The sequence below is a fragment of the Haliotis cracherodii genome, unplaced genomic scaffold (genome assembly GCF_022045235.1).
Source record: "Haliotis cracherodii isolate W230 unplaced genomic scaffold, xgHalCrac1.p SCAF_2, whole genome shotgun sequence".
Classification (NCBI taxonomy): Eukaryota; Metazoa; Mollusca; class Gastropoda; order Lepetellida; family Haliotidae; genus Haliotis; species Haliotis cracherodii.
Genome location: NW_027266275.1, coordinates 68,044,540 through 68,062,085, shown reverse-complemented (window position 1 = coordinate 68,062,085; position 17,546 = coordinate 68,044,540). Strand labels below are relative to the sequence as shown.

The 17,546-nt window shown below is 40.7% G+C and overlaps 1 protein-coding gene across 2 annotated transcripts in view; it reads right to left on the bottom strand.

Annotated features, from left to right (window-relative positions):
• LOC139468405 (class A basic helix-loop-helix protein 15-like) overlaps positions 1 to 17,546 on the bottom strand; it is a 52,656-nt gene that overhangs the window by 14,414 nt on the left and 20,696 nt on the right. The window contains exon 1 of one of the 2 annotated variants that reach the window (XM_071250357.1): positions 7,779 to 8,076. The exons of the other annotated variant lie outside the window; for it this stretch is intronic. The gene's annotated coding sequence lies outside the window, so the exon portion shown is untranslated. Of the gene's footprint in view, positions 1 to 7,778; positions 8,077 to 17,546 lie in introns of those variants that run through there. 2 annotated transcript variants of the gene reach the window in all.

The window sequence follows — 17,546 nt, the reverse complement described above, 5'->3', positions numbered from 1 at the left end:
AGAAAACTATTACTGTTAATATTTCGAAACTCCCCTTTCTTTTACTACAGCCATTTTGCTTCAATTGATATATATAATTATATTGTTAGATTAGTCTGCCGTAGAGATCCTGAAACGAATATATCCAATACAGCCCATGCAAGTCTATAATGTTTGGCAAGTCTAGATGACTGCAGTGTCTTAAAATAAAGAAGGTCTCTGGGCTCCATTTTATATTTTATAACTATAATTTAACAACTGTTGTTTTCTGTAAAATAAATTCATTGCAGAGACTAGATGTAAATATATTGTTAGATATAAAAATGTTCATAACATCAAACATCTTATTAAAACACACGGGTATATGTGATCTTGAAACTATTATAAAGATATCGATGCTGTTAAAAAAGAAAGGAAATTTGTGGAAAAAATCTAAATCCTGAATGCCCGTCAGACATAACAAGGGAAATAGTTATCAATTTCCACTTCTGCAGCACCATATGTGTGCAGGCGCCGCTTCAAAACTTCTGTAATGATCATAAAAAGTATGTCACTATGTAGAATGTCCTGAGGGTTGAAACTATATTAACTTTAGACATTGAGGTAAACGGGGCAAGCAAGTCAGTGACTGATATAGCATGACACCCCTGTGACCTGGCACACATGGTGCAGCGTTGGGGAGAAGTCGTGTAATAGTAGATCTGTCACCGCGTGCGGAGGTGATAGTGCAAAGTAAACGTGTAATGTACATGGTTGTACGTTGCAGACAGGGAAATAGATTCCTTGTCAACAGACGTGTCATACCTAGGATGTGACAGACTTTCACTTGATTTGCCGAATGTCAATATAAAACCATGCAAATGAAAATTCAGTAAACTCATTTGCTCATTTAAGTGTAAGATACGTGTTTGTGTCATTTACTTGTACATTTCAATGTTTTTGTTTGTTTGTTTGTTGTTATTCCAGCTTTATGACGGGTGTCTTTAAATCATCGAGTCTGGTCCAGACAATCCAGTGATTGATATCATGAACATCGATCCATGCAATTGGGAAACGATGACATGCTTCAACCAAGTCAGCGAGTCTGACCACTCCCGTTAGTCGCTTCCTTCGACAAGCATCGTTGCCCGTTACAGCAAGCATGGGTTGCTGAAGACCAATAACCGGATCTTAACGGGCATATACTGTATATCATGAACCTAGAAACCTACGAATTATAGGTTGTAAATATCAGCACTGTGTGTAGGTCGAACATTATTATGTATTACAAGAGTTACGTTTTTTAGAAGCTAGTTCATCTTGGCCTTTGCATCATTACATGTTGTCTTGGCAACCAGTGATGACACGGAAGATTCAGAAGTCCGATATCTCTTTTCCAGTGAACATAGTCAGATAATAAGCGGTTCATGCTGCTAGCTTGTATATTTCTGCAGTCCGATCTTATGCCTCGGTCAGTTGGTATGGTCAGATTGTCAATGGCTCATTCTATTGTCTTGTACATTTCAGCTGTCCGAGCTGATATTTCATCTGCTAGTGCGGTCAGGTTGTCAATGTCTCAGTCAATCATTGACTGTACATTTCAGCCAGTCCATGGCCATAATCGCATTCGTTATCAATAAATATTCGTCCAGATTCGTTATCAATACATATTCGTCCATACTGGTTATTATTACATATTCGTCCAGATTCGTTGTCATTAAATATTCGTTCACATTCGTTATCAATACATATTGGTCCAGATTCGTTATCACTAAATATTCGTAAAAAATCGTTATCAATACATATTCGTCCAGATTCGTTATTAACACATATTCGTCCAGATTCGCTATCAATACATATTCGTCCAGATTCGTTATCAATAGATATTCGTCCAGATTCGTTATCAATACATATTTGTCCAGATTCGTTATCAATACATATTCGTCCATATTCGTTAACAGTAAATATTGAAAGCAAGGTCATGACGAAGGTCCCGCCTTTTACTCTGCAACGACGTCGGTGTAACTGAATTCGTCATCACGTCGACGTCAAACATCAACATTGTTCATTGCAGATGACACGAATTCAACCTGTCTGCTCCCTTGTCAAAATGCAGTGTTTGACAGACAATTAGCATGTCTTGATGCACTCGGATATGACCTTTACCTTATCACGCTTAGGCAACAGATCCAGATAGGTTGCAAACTGGCAGTACTGGGATGGTAAGTGTGCATGTTTGCACCGACATGCAGAAATATGTAAATACAAGCATACAACGTGTAGCATATACGTCAATCACGTGTTCTTGCCAGGCATACGTCACACATACGTGTATACAGACATGGTAACATAGTTGTACAAAACCCTTTACAAGAGATGATATTTTTTTCCATTTTATGTGAAACCTAAACGTACAAACTTTGCATATGACATCGATAAGATAGCAGCTGTATATCACCTTGTTTATTGCAAACAAGAGCCAGTGTCGTGCATGTCGTCAAAAAACATTTGGCCAGACACTTATATCGTCAGAATTTAATTTTTTTTCCATAACAATACTGAAACACAATAATTATTTTATTAAAACATGACACCATACATCTCAAAAGGGAACTACCTTTAATTTCAAAATAAGTAAATTGATGACCCATAGACCAAAATATGTCCAGTTAATACAAACAGAGCAAATTGATGACCCATAGACCAAAATATGTCCAGTTAATCCAAACATAAAAGGGTGTTTTGCCCACACATTCTAGAAATGACGTCCCCAGCTGTCATGGCTAGCATTTATCTTGTCAATCTTCCTCACTGTGAATTTTCGACAGCTGTAGGAAATATTGTACATTACAACCCGTCCATCAAATGAGGCTCGGCCACAGAACAGTCGGTGGAAAACAAACACTTGTCGAAGCACCAGCGCAAACAATGACATGCTGCCCCAAAGCGAGCGAAACACCGTTAAGCCCTTAGTATATAACGGGACATATACGCTTGTGTGCTGAGCGCAGGTGCGCTGTATTGGAAGATCCCAGAATTATGTACGCGTCATTTGCTGTCAGTTCAAGATGAGCAGACAATTTCATGACCTATACAACTGATATCGACACGTGTGGTATCTTGTATATTGCAACTAGCCGAATGTCGATCAATATTACATATGTGTCAGTGTTAGCTGGTCACACTGCCCTAATTTTGGTATAGATTTCATGGAATGTCATTTTAAGAATCTAAAATACCATTGGCTGTTCTCAAGAAACAAAATTCTTGCTTCCAACATTCCCAAGCGACCACATGTGCGACTCGTTTAATAAACACTTTTTGACAAGCATGTAGCTAGGTCAGGATGCTATATTTTAACGTTTGCACAACATCCGTCAAATGTTTTGAGGAGCGAAGGTAAACAATCTTAGAATGGTTTTAGTTTTTCTTTGAAATGAGCTGCAATATACTTCGTATAGGTTCCGCAAAAACGTGACTAAACTTCTTGGGAATTGTCACAGCGTTAGCAAAAACTGTTCCTTGACACCGGAGAAGCGAGAAAACGATTGCTAGCGATTACAACAGCTCATGTTCTAACTTATGTAGGTCAGGGAGACATACATTTACACATGCAGTTTCTCATACTAGCCTAATTCGTTAACAGATGAAATCAACATGAAATTGACAATTGAGATGCTTTTGCTGGTCTATGAATTTTCAAGCGATTTGTGTCACGCCTGTCGGGCTGACACGCGAAGGATGGATGGTTTGGAAGCTGACATTAGAATGGGCTTCAACTATGACGAAAGAGGGAGTAATCGGTGTGTTTTTGAAACTTAACAACCTCAGCTCAGCCGTATGGCTTGTAAATAGCCTCAAAGCTGTCCATTAGTGTGTTATTGATTTCGATCTCTGAAACAGCTCAATGTTATAAAACTGTATAAAGAGTCACCTATTTATATCTCTCAAACAAAGCTCTCAAGGATTGGCCGAAATGTTTCATGAATATACTATTGCGGAAACCAATGTTAATTACAAAAGCTCGATTGAATCAGTGTAATATTAATATGCCGTACTGGTATATACATATACATATTTGATTAATATAATATCACATATTCCATTTCAACTACTCCTGAAAACATTGTTCTCGTATTACTCACTATGGTTTAATAATGCTGATTAACATGAAGCATTATTTCCAATCGTGAAATCCATAATTATATGCACGCGGCTGAAAGTAGTGTTATACACAATAATATAGTCATTGTTTGACCTTCATGTGGTATATCCGAAGGTTACGTTGGATATTCATATCAGAGTGTAATTATCACTAACGACCAAAATTGCACGAGTTGAATGTGGGAGAACAGAGTTAAGTGTTCATGTCGGGCAGCTGTGAGGAGTTAATTTGTTCTGTAGTTAAATCATTCTTGTCATGTGGTATTCAAGCAGCCCGTGCCAGGTCATTGCAACCAGAGCTTCAAGTCTGGTACGACTGCTCTTGCGTGTACAATCACTTCTATTGCATCATCGATCTCTAAAGCAGAGAACCCGTGAATATATGAAACATATGTATAAAAATAACCACCAAAGAACTAAAAACTTAGATGAAGCTGATTAGCCACGAAAGCTGATCTGATAAATTGCTGATTCAGCATTTAGCGAAATTTCTAAATCGTTACTGTAATGTCAAGCTGTACTTCAGCCTTGATAGATTAGGCAACAATATATTACATCTAGAAATTAATATGGCTCGCGATCGTAAATCCATCTCCGAGCAAATGTGTAATATATTCGTAAGTCGTTATGCAGTGTTCGTTATACCATGCCCATGTTAATCAGACAGTGTATCTTCATTGCGAATATGGATGACAGGTGCGTCCATAGACAACATTTCATGCAAGTCGTGCATGTGTGTGTTGTCACTGCTGTTGCTTTACAACCTGGTGATTGTAACCACTCTACTCCCTCCCCCATGTATCAGATTGATGAAACAAAGCGTTGCCCATTGCAATCACATTTCATATTTCTATGCTTAACCCATGGGGGTTCTGTGATAACGGCCTGATCAATTTCGATGTAAACAACACCAGTGCGGATTTGACAGGAGACTCGAGTAGGCTGGACTGGGATCATTTCGACAAACAAGCTGCGGAATTTTGACAGATAATCAGTGGAATCCTTGGTCATAAAACGCTGGGCAGCTTTGGAATCGATAGGGATGGTGAAAAATACCTGATCAATAACAATTAAGAACCAACGGCAATTCTACGCCAAGGTATACTCACATAGAGGGTTGCTGTCCGATATATTGAAATAATAAGTCTGCTACCAATGTATCAATGTCCTGTGCAATAGCTGAAGCAAGAATTAATGTCAAACCAGAGCTACAGTTTCCAGTTTAATCTGCGATCACACGCGTGCGTATAACAGTATTAGACAGGTTGACTACTTGAGCGTGTGTGTGATGGGAGGGTTGAGCTGTAGGACCATTGGTGGTACATATACATGGTATAACGGTAACTGGCAGGTTGACTGCTCGAGCGTGTGTGTGGTGGGAGGGTAGAGCTGTAGGACCATTGGTGGTACATATACATGGTATAACGGTAACTGGCAGGTTGACTGCTCGAGCGTGTGTGTGGTGGGAGGGTAGAGCTGTAGGACGATAGGTGGTACATATACATGCCTTGGTATAACGGTAACTGGCAGGTTGACTGCTCGAGCGTGTGTGTGATGGGAGGGTTGAGCTGTAGGACCATTGGTGGTACATATACATGGTATAACGGTAACTGGCAGGTTGACTGCTCGAGCGTGTGTGTGGTGGGAGGGTAGAGCTGTAGGACCATTGGTGGTACATATACATGGTATAACGGTAACTGGCAGGTTGACTGCTCGAGCGTGTGTGTGGTGGGAGGATAGAGCTTTAGGACCATTGGTGGTACATATACATGGTATAACGGTAACTGGCAGGTTGACTGCTCGAGCGTGTGTGTGGTGGGAGGATAGAGCTGTAGGACCATTGGTGGTACATATACATGGTATAACGGTAACTGGCAGGTTGACTGCTCGAGCGTGTGTGTGGTGGGAGGATAGAGCTGTAGGACCATTGGTGGTACATATACATGGTATAACGGTAACTGGCAGGTTGACTGCTTGAGCGAGTGTATGATAGGAGGGTAGAGCTGTAGGAGTGAGTGAGTATGGTTTTACGCCGCTTTAGCAATTTTCAGCAATATAACGGCGGGGGACACCAGAAATGGGCTTCACACATTGTACCCGTGTTGGGATTCGAACCAGGGTCTTCGGCGTGACGAGCGAACGCTTTAACCACTAGGCTAACCGACCTCCCTACAGCTGCATACAGACACACATACACGTTATAACGGTAACTGACAGGTTGACTACTTGAGCTTGTGTGATGGGGAGTCGAGCTGCATGTATGCGGGCTTTGTCTAGGGTTTGATACAAACAATTCATCAACCTGAATTCAGTGCTTCACCTCCAATTGTCTCGTGGATCGGTATGTAACACATAAGTCAAGATATTCGCTGTTACAGGAGCATCCTACATTTTCACCTGTCCTACGGTACTCGCCACGTTCGTGCTTTCTCGTTACACAATGGACATACATTCCTAATGCGAGTCAAACCATGAATGCATACGCCATTCAAACAGGAAGCAATCCTGACATTAGACACTGGATTATGCGTTTCATTATAATAACGTCTGACAATGTCAAGGAATTCTTGTGTTTAATATGCCTTCTATTACCATAACTATAGCATGTACGTCTAATATACAATTTCATTGTATCACGCGAGTTTACACTGACATAGTGGCTCCGTGCCTTAACGAGATGCACATATTCACAGTACGGGATATGTTGCTATAAATGTGACATTCGTCTCATAAAACAGACCGGAGCCTTCCTCGCGAACTTGATCAATACATCTTTAATACACTCTAAGAGACAGAAGCTGTTATATTGTATTTATAGCAAGGTTAATCCAGTGGCTGCCAGTTTTGACGATTGGACATAGCACCTGTCAAAGGCAATATATTCAGTGCGTGCCAAGATCCACGCAGCGCGAATTTCTTCAACCGAAAGCATCTCACTCAGTATCCAGAAACGAAATCACAGAAACATGATATGTTTTGGAGATTTGATATGCTTTTTTTCTATAACACGGTGCAATAGCATCACAAGGGTTGTACATAGCATGCCAATGACTGACAAGCATGTCTATGACCGGCTTGTAATGAACCCTGTACGATCTTGTGTCACTAGCCTGGGGCAGTGGTGCCTGTTCAGGAATAAAGTGTGTCATCGAATCACAGACACGCTGCATGGAGTCGTGTATATGTGTGTATTTCACTTCAATGCACTCAGCTCCATGTTAATAACACACTAATACTTTGTCAATTACACATCGATAGCCATAGACGGGTATGTTTCATGAAGGAGGTTGAACAAGCGTATGAAAAGTAAACCATGACACGGGGGCCATTCGTTTTGACATCCCTTTGCTTTATGTTAGCTTAAAAAAACGTAAAAGTCATGAGTAGGCAAATTTTACTCCAGACACTTAAACATATGAATGGAGTGATGTTTTTCACTTAAGATTAATGCATATTTAAGAAAATAAGATATGGGCGATGAACTCTCAATATAGATAACAGTAACGTCTTGTAGACGAATTGTAACATAATACGTGAGTGTTGACCTGTGTTGACAATAAATCATGTTCATATCAACGTGTTATTTGCTTAGAGAACTCATGTGCATTGTGCTTTGACAAGCCACATGTCGCTTGTCAGGCAACGGTATAGCTTACCTCTGGTTTATGAAAGTCAAATGTCCGCTCAATATCCTCGACCAGCGCTTGGTATTCCGGATGTGTGGGTAAGCCAGAGTTACTAGTGATGGTTCGCACAGCCTTGTCTTCGCTGCGTTCACAGCAGTGTAAGCCTCAGATTCAACGCCACTCACATATCCCGTTAATACGCGGCTTTTGCCCGTGTTATTTTAATAATCGATCTCTCTGCTTCGATAAGCCAATCGCATGTCCCGTTCGCTGTGACGTCAAATCAGTAAGGCTGGTAGCAGCTCGAGTTAGCTACGTTAGAACGGGAATTATGTCACACCGATTGAGAAGGACCATTTTGGAGTGAAACAACAGGTTGCCTCACTCTCAACAATACAGCCCGAATGAGCCAATCACATTGCTTATGACGTAGCCACAGCCAGCGAATCTCCCCCTCCCACTAATGTTTATCATAAGCTGCACGCGGGAGTGAGCGCTGAGCTAAATCGAAACGGAATCACTCGCCAGCTTCATTCACAGTAATTTGGCCGTTGGGACTTTTCAGACAGAGATTATGCTGGGGAGGATGGAGAGTTGTGACATCACTCCCCCATTCTCCCCCCTCCCCTCCCACGCTGTCCAATCGATCGATACTGACTTATTCGATGAGTGATCTTCTCCTCGACAAGTGATTTCGTCTTTCGTATTGTCGTGGTATAAGGTCTCCGTAACAGAAAATGGATCTGTTATTCGGGTCTACAAGCAAACACACCACAGAAATAACACACGAGTCCTCCACGTTGTTAATGGGAGACATAAACACAATCACTCCCGTAACAGCACACGCCGTACTAGATTTATCGAACTAATAATCTCACGTCTAGAAATACACTGTCGCTTCATTTTTTAATCTGTCTTTATCAAAATTTGAATTAAAATCTAAGTGTAACTTCAATATCTCATCTATTGCTACTTTAATTACTCTGAAATCCACACTGTACATGATTAACTATCTAACCCCATGTTAAATAAACGTGATAGGTGAAACACAATTGCACAAAATTCTAAAACTGACACTGTCCAGATTTCGTTCAAAACTGGTGTAATTGCATACCGTAAAACTCACAAAGAGAAGTGAGTGCTTACCGTAAAACACATAAAGAGAATTGGACTGCATGCCGTAAATCACACAGAGTTAGGTGAATACCGTAAAACACATACAGAGAGCTGGGACAATTACCGTAAACACTCGAAAGAGAACCGGGTTGCACACCTAGACTAACATATTGTCTCTGAAATGAACATATAGTATAGAATAAAATAGTTGTTAAATTATCTTAATAAAAATGTAATAAAAAGGAGCCCAGAGAACACACACACACACACACTAACACACACACACTAACGCTAACGCACGCACGCACGCACACGCGCGCACATACATACATACATACATACATACATACATACATACATACATACATACATACATACATACATACATACAAACATGTGTGTGTATATTATGCTATATAAAATGCAGCATTTACTGCGGCAGGATAATCTAGCATACAATTCAGAAATCAACACTTGGTATTAGAGGATGTATCCATTTCCCTCAAATCGATGTCAATTTGTGATTGACGAACTGTACAGAGCAGGGACAGCCAGGCACACAGTGATAGATGCTGGCTGACAGGGAGATTCGTGAAGCGAACGCAGCAGCTGGTACAACAGGTGCTTGTCGATATTAACAAGATATGATGTCACTCATTTTACTGTCTAGATGTTATAGATGAAAGGTGACGGATGACAGATACTGTTATAATCTAAAATCAACATTTAGTTGAACAAGGACATGACCAACGGAGTCTTTCATTTTCCGAGGGTAATTATTTTATCTTGATTATGTGAATAATTAAATTTGTAAGTTTACAATGGAAATACTGGATTTATTATTTTAACATTAGGGTTCTCGATATTATATATGTCAAGCTCAAGACAAGCTCTTATGCGAAAAAAATCAACGCAATTGGCACAATATGACGTTTTATCTAGTTCACAATCATTTATTTATAGACATGCATTATATCGACTGTCATCGTAATTCATAATGAAAGGGAGATAGGGTAGTGTAGAGGTAAAGCGTTCGCTCGTCACGCAGAAGTACCGGGTTCGATTCCTCACATGGGTACAATGTGTGAAGCCTATTTCTGGTGTTCTCCGACGCATATTGCTAAAAGCGGCGTAAATCCACACTCACGTATTATGAAAATGCAATATAACGTAAGCATTACAACTAATGGTCATTTAAAAGCTTTCTGTCACTTCTTTACGAGCACACAAAAACAGTGACTGTTTATTGTTACTCAACTGCCTTTGGTGTGATCGTGTTCCAGGTTTGTCGTTCAAACGAGAAATATAGTGTATTATAGTGTCTTTCGAGTGGCGTACTGGATGGCCCTTTAGGGATATCACTTAAAGGGGCTCTCCGGGCGCGTACGAAACAACTTCATAATAACATCCTAACTCTTTAATATCCTGTGATTTGAAATCGGGTCAAACATAATTGATTACACCCTACCGCTTAACTCGAATTTTAAGAATGATTCCAAATCTTTATCCATATGGGATTTAATTTGAGAGGTATTGAAACGTGTTTATTTCATATTGACGTCATACATCGAGTGCTCTTTTTTTACGGAGTAACGCCAGGCAAGTATATTAGCACAGCAGTGAGTACAAACTGGGGTTTATGTGTACTTTGGAAATCTAATGTTGAGGACGGTAGTCCAAATGGTTATCACGTCTCGTCACATGATGCAATCCATGTAGTAATGAGAAATTTTCTACGTCAAGGCTGTGCAGACCAAATACGGTGATACTGCCATGATCAGACTTCAGTCCGGATATATCGATGTTCAAGGACCTTTGCATAACGTTCGATATAACCGATGCTTCGCTACGATAACGTTAGTTATTACAAGTTCGTTACATCCGATATTTCGCCACAATACCAACGCTCGTAAACACTGCTCGATTGGTTGGTTATACCAGGTGTGGACTGACAATACTGTTGATACCATGGTTCTGGGTATCGAATTTGACAACTTAGGCGGAAAGACGACATCAATTTAATCGATTACTGATGAATATATGAATAAATCAGCTGAATGACAGTCTAGACAGACATATTTACCTCATTAATAACTGAATATGACCATGGAATAATCATTTTATCTCATCTACCATCATCAAAGCACCACGCCCTCGATCTAGCATCTATACATGTATCTGACAATATCCTTCAAATCTCCGCACAAACGTGTATTTATCGCAACACGTGGTGGGGATATTTAGCCAAGACCTATGCTTTTCGCTGACCTATTGTTTCGGTTGATGGCTATCGATCGACAATAAATTAGAAGCGGTGTAACTGACGCGCGCTGGTCGTCCCTCGGGGTGGACAGTGTCCAGGAGTGTCCACTGCCTGACATGCAACGCCCGGGGGCGCGGGGGAGGGGTCAGATTCACGCAGCTGGTGCTAGATCAAGCGCTGATTTGAAATACCGCTATTTTCCTTTTTAGTCAAATATCTCTCGTCGTAAAGCCACGTGGTGCTGCGATAATTGCCCTTCAAGGGAGTCAACCCCGTTCAGTGTCCAAATATGGTCCAAATAGCAGAGCAATTACAAGCGAAGATTAATTATTGGAGTTGAGCCAGCGAGCCGGTCAATAAATGGCGGAAGTTGTCGGCGCGCCCCCTCCTGGGCGGGCGGGAAACTAACAACGTCATGAGAAAACTCCATTTGGTTATCAAGTCATAGAGGTGTATGTAACAGACATGACAGCGTGCGTTCCCGTGTTGCCCTGCACACCAAATGAAGATAATTCTAGTTTGCTAAGCAGCATTTGTCAACAGCGAGATAGTTATCTACAGAAGACTCGTAATTTCACGACGTGGGTTAATGCTTCCGTTCTTTGACGTTACCGCTAAGCAAGATAGTCGGAAGACGCCAATGCGAGGAAGCGATATGTAAATATTGATATTTTTTCTCAATAAAGACACAACAATTTACGCCTACACAAGCAGTTAGGGCGTTAAAATGAATGGGCCGATACTAACATAGTGTGGGCGTATTTCTCTTACTTTATATTGTATTTATTTGGCTCACCGGAATGACGTTAGCGGATCAAACAAAATAGTTCGGTATGCGAAAGGAATGGACGGGTGATATTTAGAAGAACAGAAAATCTGGTCTTCAATAAAATATTTCCCACTATCATTGCCTCAGCCAATATCGGAACCAAAGGACTGCGCATTCATCGGTCGGTTGTCCGAATGCACAAGTGTGCTTCAATAAGAGAAGTATTGAATTAAAAACGCGTTCAATGGGCTTGTTGGTTTATCTAAATTTATCATGAGATGCAATTCCTCACATATAACAAGATTACGACATGCCGCAAAGTGTCTATGGGTGTCTTTTGATACCTTGAAATGAGCAAGGACAACACAATCATAGAAATATGAAAGTTCAATATGCTCTTGGTTAAATGCTTTGGTTTTATTCTCCGCTCAACACAATTACGACATTCCGAAAAGCAGCTGTTATCGAGTTACTTTTTTCAATAGAAAGACTGAAACTTTCCCAATGACTCCTGTTCGCTGCGGGAGTAATTCGGTCGCGTTGTCCCCGTCGCGGAGTGATACATCGATTCTGTAAATTATCTTACAAGAGCAGACCTAGTTTGAGAAACATCGAAATTGTCAACAATTGATTTGATGAGGCGGAGTTTAAAGCACGGAGAATTCTTTGGCGGCAAATTAGGCATAGTTGATTTGATTCCGACGTGCTTTTCAGGGAGGAAGGATACTTGGAAAGATGATCAAGTGACTTCATCAAAGGCCCTCTCTGAGAAGGGCGACTAAATGACAGTCGGCCTCCTCTCGCAGCGGCCATGTTAGTAGAAACGACCCCGCGTTGGGAGCGAGATCTTGTTAAGGGTGTCATCATAAGCAATACTACTCGATAAATCACACAGGCATGTCATTGTCATTGCCTTTAGCTTGATGAAGTACCAAATTGTATATAATCACTTGCATCAACGATAAAATAAAGTTACTTACGGTCATTAAACAACGATAGGTATTAGTACGTTCAGAAGGATTTTAGAATTAGTACAATCAAAGTGATTTTATAATAACTCTGCGGTGAAACTGCACGTGTTCTTTTTCTGCCATGAAATATTCAAATGCCCGTTTATCTATTGACAGCTCGGTTACTTCCGGCATATCAAATCGTTCATTTCCGCCGTGCCGAAATCAGCAAACCCTTTTCAGCTTTTCCGTGGCTGTCAAAATCAGAATGATTGATAATTACATAGAATAGGCAGATATTAGAAATTGGCGGCTTTTGCCAAACACACGGCAGTCCACGTAAGAGGAATTACAGCTTTATTGACATGCGCGGTGGACTGGGAGACAAGCATTAATAGCTGCTACAGCTTCACGTGCATTGACCGGAAAATCCCGAAGGTGGTCGATCATTTTGTGTTTGAGATTAACCTGTCAGTTAAGCATTACGAGCGACGATGACAAAACGGCGTCCGTGCTGTGATGCTTTTACAAACGACGTCGAAAGGACCGGAATATAGCGCACCGAGACTAGCGAACCCTGGCCCTTTCAAGCGATTGGCTTTCGGTCTGTGAAGCTGTCGGTTCGAACTGTCAAAGGAAAACGCGAAGTACAGTTTCTTGTTTTCCCTTACTTATCAAACAAGTCATTCTCATTGTTACGCTTACGACGTATTAGCTATGATGGATGTATTTATCCATTTCTGGTCGCAGCAGTGTCAATCTAATTGGCTTTGTGACATATCTGACGTTTTTGAAAGCATCAACATGGTCGCCTGCCGATTCATCACACGTCTCAGCACAAGGCATGTAACAAACATGAAAATGTCGAGCGTCAAAATTTACATAACTATATTTTGGTATTCATGAGGATCTTTTTCTATTGTGGAAAGACTGGCCTTTTTTCTAAACTTATCAATTGTTATTCCGAGTGGATGTTATTTAAAATCACATCCGTGTTGACGTATTTCTCAGTTTTTGTTGTCGAGGTAATTCGTTGTTTGGAAACACTTTTCTCAGAATTTAAACATTTCAACATACCGTAAACCTAATTTTTGCGTCATCCTTTCTCTGCTTGAAAGGTAATTCATGATACAAAAACAATATCGGTGTATCCCGTCGATTTCATAATGACTTCTGAGATGATGCTTCCCATATGATGAGTGACAAAGTTAAAGTAAGTTGATACAAAACCTCATTTCATTTTGAAAATGACGATAGATGGCGCTATCGTCAATTCACCAGTGGTGCATTAAACCTGACAGTGTGAATCTAGGCTTCTCTTAAACGCATTCGTCTGAAGTTGCTCAGTTACAACACGTTCTGAGCAGGTACAGACACGTGCATTTGCACGTGCTGGTCATGAGTGAAGGAAGAAAAGAAAAGAAGCTGAGGTTATGGTTACGGAAGCCATTTGTTTTGTGTTTTGGGGGTTTTTTTTCTTGAAATTCCAAGATACTAACTTGACATTTCAAGGTGTTTTTATAGTATTAAAGAAGCTGTTATCCATAAAAACTGTTTCTATCTTGTCATCCGTCAACTTCTAAGTAATGCCTATCAAACAAGTTAAAATGTTATGGTGAAACTTCAAGATACTAAGTTGAAATTTCGAGATACATACTAAGTTGAAATTTCAAAATAATCATCTTGAAATTTCAAGCTAACAACTTGAAATTTCAACTAAGTATCTTGAAATTTCAAGATACTAAGTTGAAATTTCAAGATGCCAAGTTTATGTTTCAAGATAATGAATTGAAATTTCAAAATGATTATCTTGAAATTTCAACTTAGTATGCATCTTGAAATTTCAAGATACTAAAAAGCAAATGGCCCTAAAAGGCTTCCGTACGGTTGGGGTAATGGTTGGAAATTGATAGTTGTGGGTGGATGGGGTCCGGTTGTGGATAGAAGGTTAGTTGTTATGGTTGTGTGGGTAGGGGTGGGGTAGTTGTGGGGTTTGGTTGTGGATGGAACGTTGGTTGTTGATGGTGGATGGGGTACGGTTGTGGGTGGAAGGTTGGTTGTTATGGTTGTGTGGGTAGGGGTGGGGTAGTTGTGGGGTTTGGTTGTGGATGGAACGTTGGTTGTTGATGGTGGATGGGGTACGGTTGTGGATGGAAGGTTGGTTGTTATGGTTGTGTGGGTAGGGGTGGGGTAGTTGTGGGGTTTGGTTGTGGATGGAACGTTGGTTGTTGATGGTGGATGGGGTACGGTTGTGGATGGAAGGTTGGTTGTTATGGTTGTGTGGGTAGGGGTGGGGTAGTTGTGGGGTTTGGTTGTGGATGGAACGTTGGTTGTTGATGGTGGATGGGGTACGGTTGTGGATGGAAGGTTGGTTGTTATGGTTGTGTGGGTAGGGGTGGGGTAGTTGTGGGGTTTGGTTGTGGATGGAACGTTGGTTGTTGATGGTGGATGGGGTACGGTTGTGGATGGAAGGTTGGTTGTTATGGTTGTGTGGGTAGGGGTGGGGTAGTTGTGGGGTTTGGTTGTGGATGGAACGTTGGTTGTTGATGGTGGATGGGGTACGGTTGTGGATGGAAGGTTGGTTGTTATGGTTGTGTGGGTAGGGGTAGGGTAGTTGTGGGGTTTGGTTGTGGGTGGAAGGTTGGTTGTTGTGGTTGTGTGGGTAGGGGTGGGGTAGTTGTGGATGGAACGTTTATTCTTTGCAATGGTGATGGTGTGTGGGGATGCTAACTACTCACTCTGCCCTCCTTGAACCATCAAACAATGATGCGAATCTCATTAAGGACAATACAGATTAATCGTATTCCGCCGAATAAAAAACCACATCGTATTTGAAAATTGATATATAGCTCTCAGTGTCATCCATTTCAAATAGTTCGTATTCCAAATAATAGCTTTTATATGATTATACTTACCTACCATATCGATAGGAAGACAGCAATGTCATTCTCTCTTAGCTATCATATCCACAAAATATCAACACTTTCCGTAATCCCCAATGACAATGGGGTTGTAATTCACCCCAATGTCAATAGCTTCACCGCCGTGCTCCATATCTAAATGGACATGACACGTGTTGCCTGCTCCAACCCACTTAGAGTAAGCCCGATCAGGCTTAAGTCGAAGCCATCAATCCAATTTCCCTATTAGCTGAGGGGAATATTTTTTCCATTTACACCAGTCGAAGCTAAGGAGCTCGACGGGTGTAATTCAGAGAGACCGATCTCATGAAATAATCATCTGTTCTGCTGACCGGCAGATTTGTGACAGCGACCGACACCGAAATTGACAACGCTGTGAATATTCCCTATCTCTCTTGACCCTGTTCAGCATGTCCGTTCTAATCGATTCGAACGATGTTTGATTGAAAACAAATTCATTTTTACCAAGCGAAATTCACATTCAAATTCGTGTAATAAGCGATAATGAATTGACATGGAATGATAAATAATAAGTGTTTAGTGAGAAAATCATAATAAGCATTACATTAAAATTAAAACTGATTAGGATATCATGCTTTCTCAACAATGTCTTCAATTAACTGTAATGTTAGCGAGAGCTATACAAATGTCATCAATCCTACTCCTTTCACCATTAGGTTTGTAAATAACACCCATTGTCCTTGAAACAAGCTGAAAACAGGTTGTGCTTCTCACACATTTCCAAATACGATTTGTGAACTTAACACTGCAAACAACTGTTACAGAATACATCCTTCGCATGTGCTAGACATACACGACAAGCCATTATCGATATCACCTGCAGCCAAGTTAGTGGACAACGCACGAGCTTTGCAAGAAATGTGACAACTCAAGGGAGGTCACTCTGATTTGGAACTGATGAGCAACGTCGCACGCTTCGTGTGTCGGTTATAAGAGAAGCTTATTTGAAATTAACAACTGTCATGCTCCCATAAATCCCGGGCCTTGTTTACTGATTGAGCCAGCGCATCTTGGTTATTGTCAGCTATGTAACTATTCCAATAAATTATGTTTGCTGTTTAGTTTTCACGAGGTGCGTTGGCAATTTTATAATGTATAGCCAGTATGCAGTGTATGCATTAAAATCAGCAGATGTGGTGTAGGGAGTGATAGAAATGCGTTCATTATTGTAGATGTACACTCACTGTTTAATTACCAGGCTCAGTGTACGCGTGTGTAAAGTATCCTCTGCAAACATCGACAATAAATTTAAACTGCCCTGTCAATATATATCACTGCTGTCTGTCAAACTGATAGAGACATTGGCAGTGATGCATTGAAAGGAATATTGATCCCGCACTGTAAGGGAGAGAGAGAGAGAGAGAGAGAGAGAGAGAGAGAGAGAGAGAGAGAGAGAGAGAGAGAGAGAGAGAGAGAGAGAGAGAGAGAGAGAGAGAGAGAGAGAGAGAGAGAGAGAGAGAGAGCATCCGATTCTTTCATACTATAGTTAATTGGTCAGACAGTGAATGGGTTAACTTTGGGACGGTAAATGAATCGGGTGTAGTTTAAGTTCTTTTGAGTAGTATATATTATATATATATTTCTTGGATAAAGAGTAAATGTGTAATACATTTATCGATATTTTCTTATCCCTGGGAAAGAAGTATTTTGCGACGGTATAGTTTACACCCACTAGGATTTCATCCTATATGAAATAATATTTACTGTGGCATAAATCAACGAACGTTTCTATGTCAGTAGGTACATGAAGTGCACATT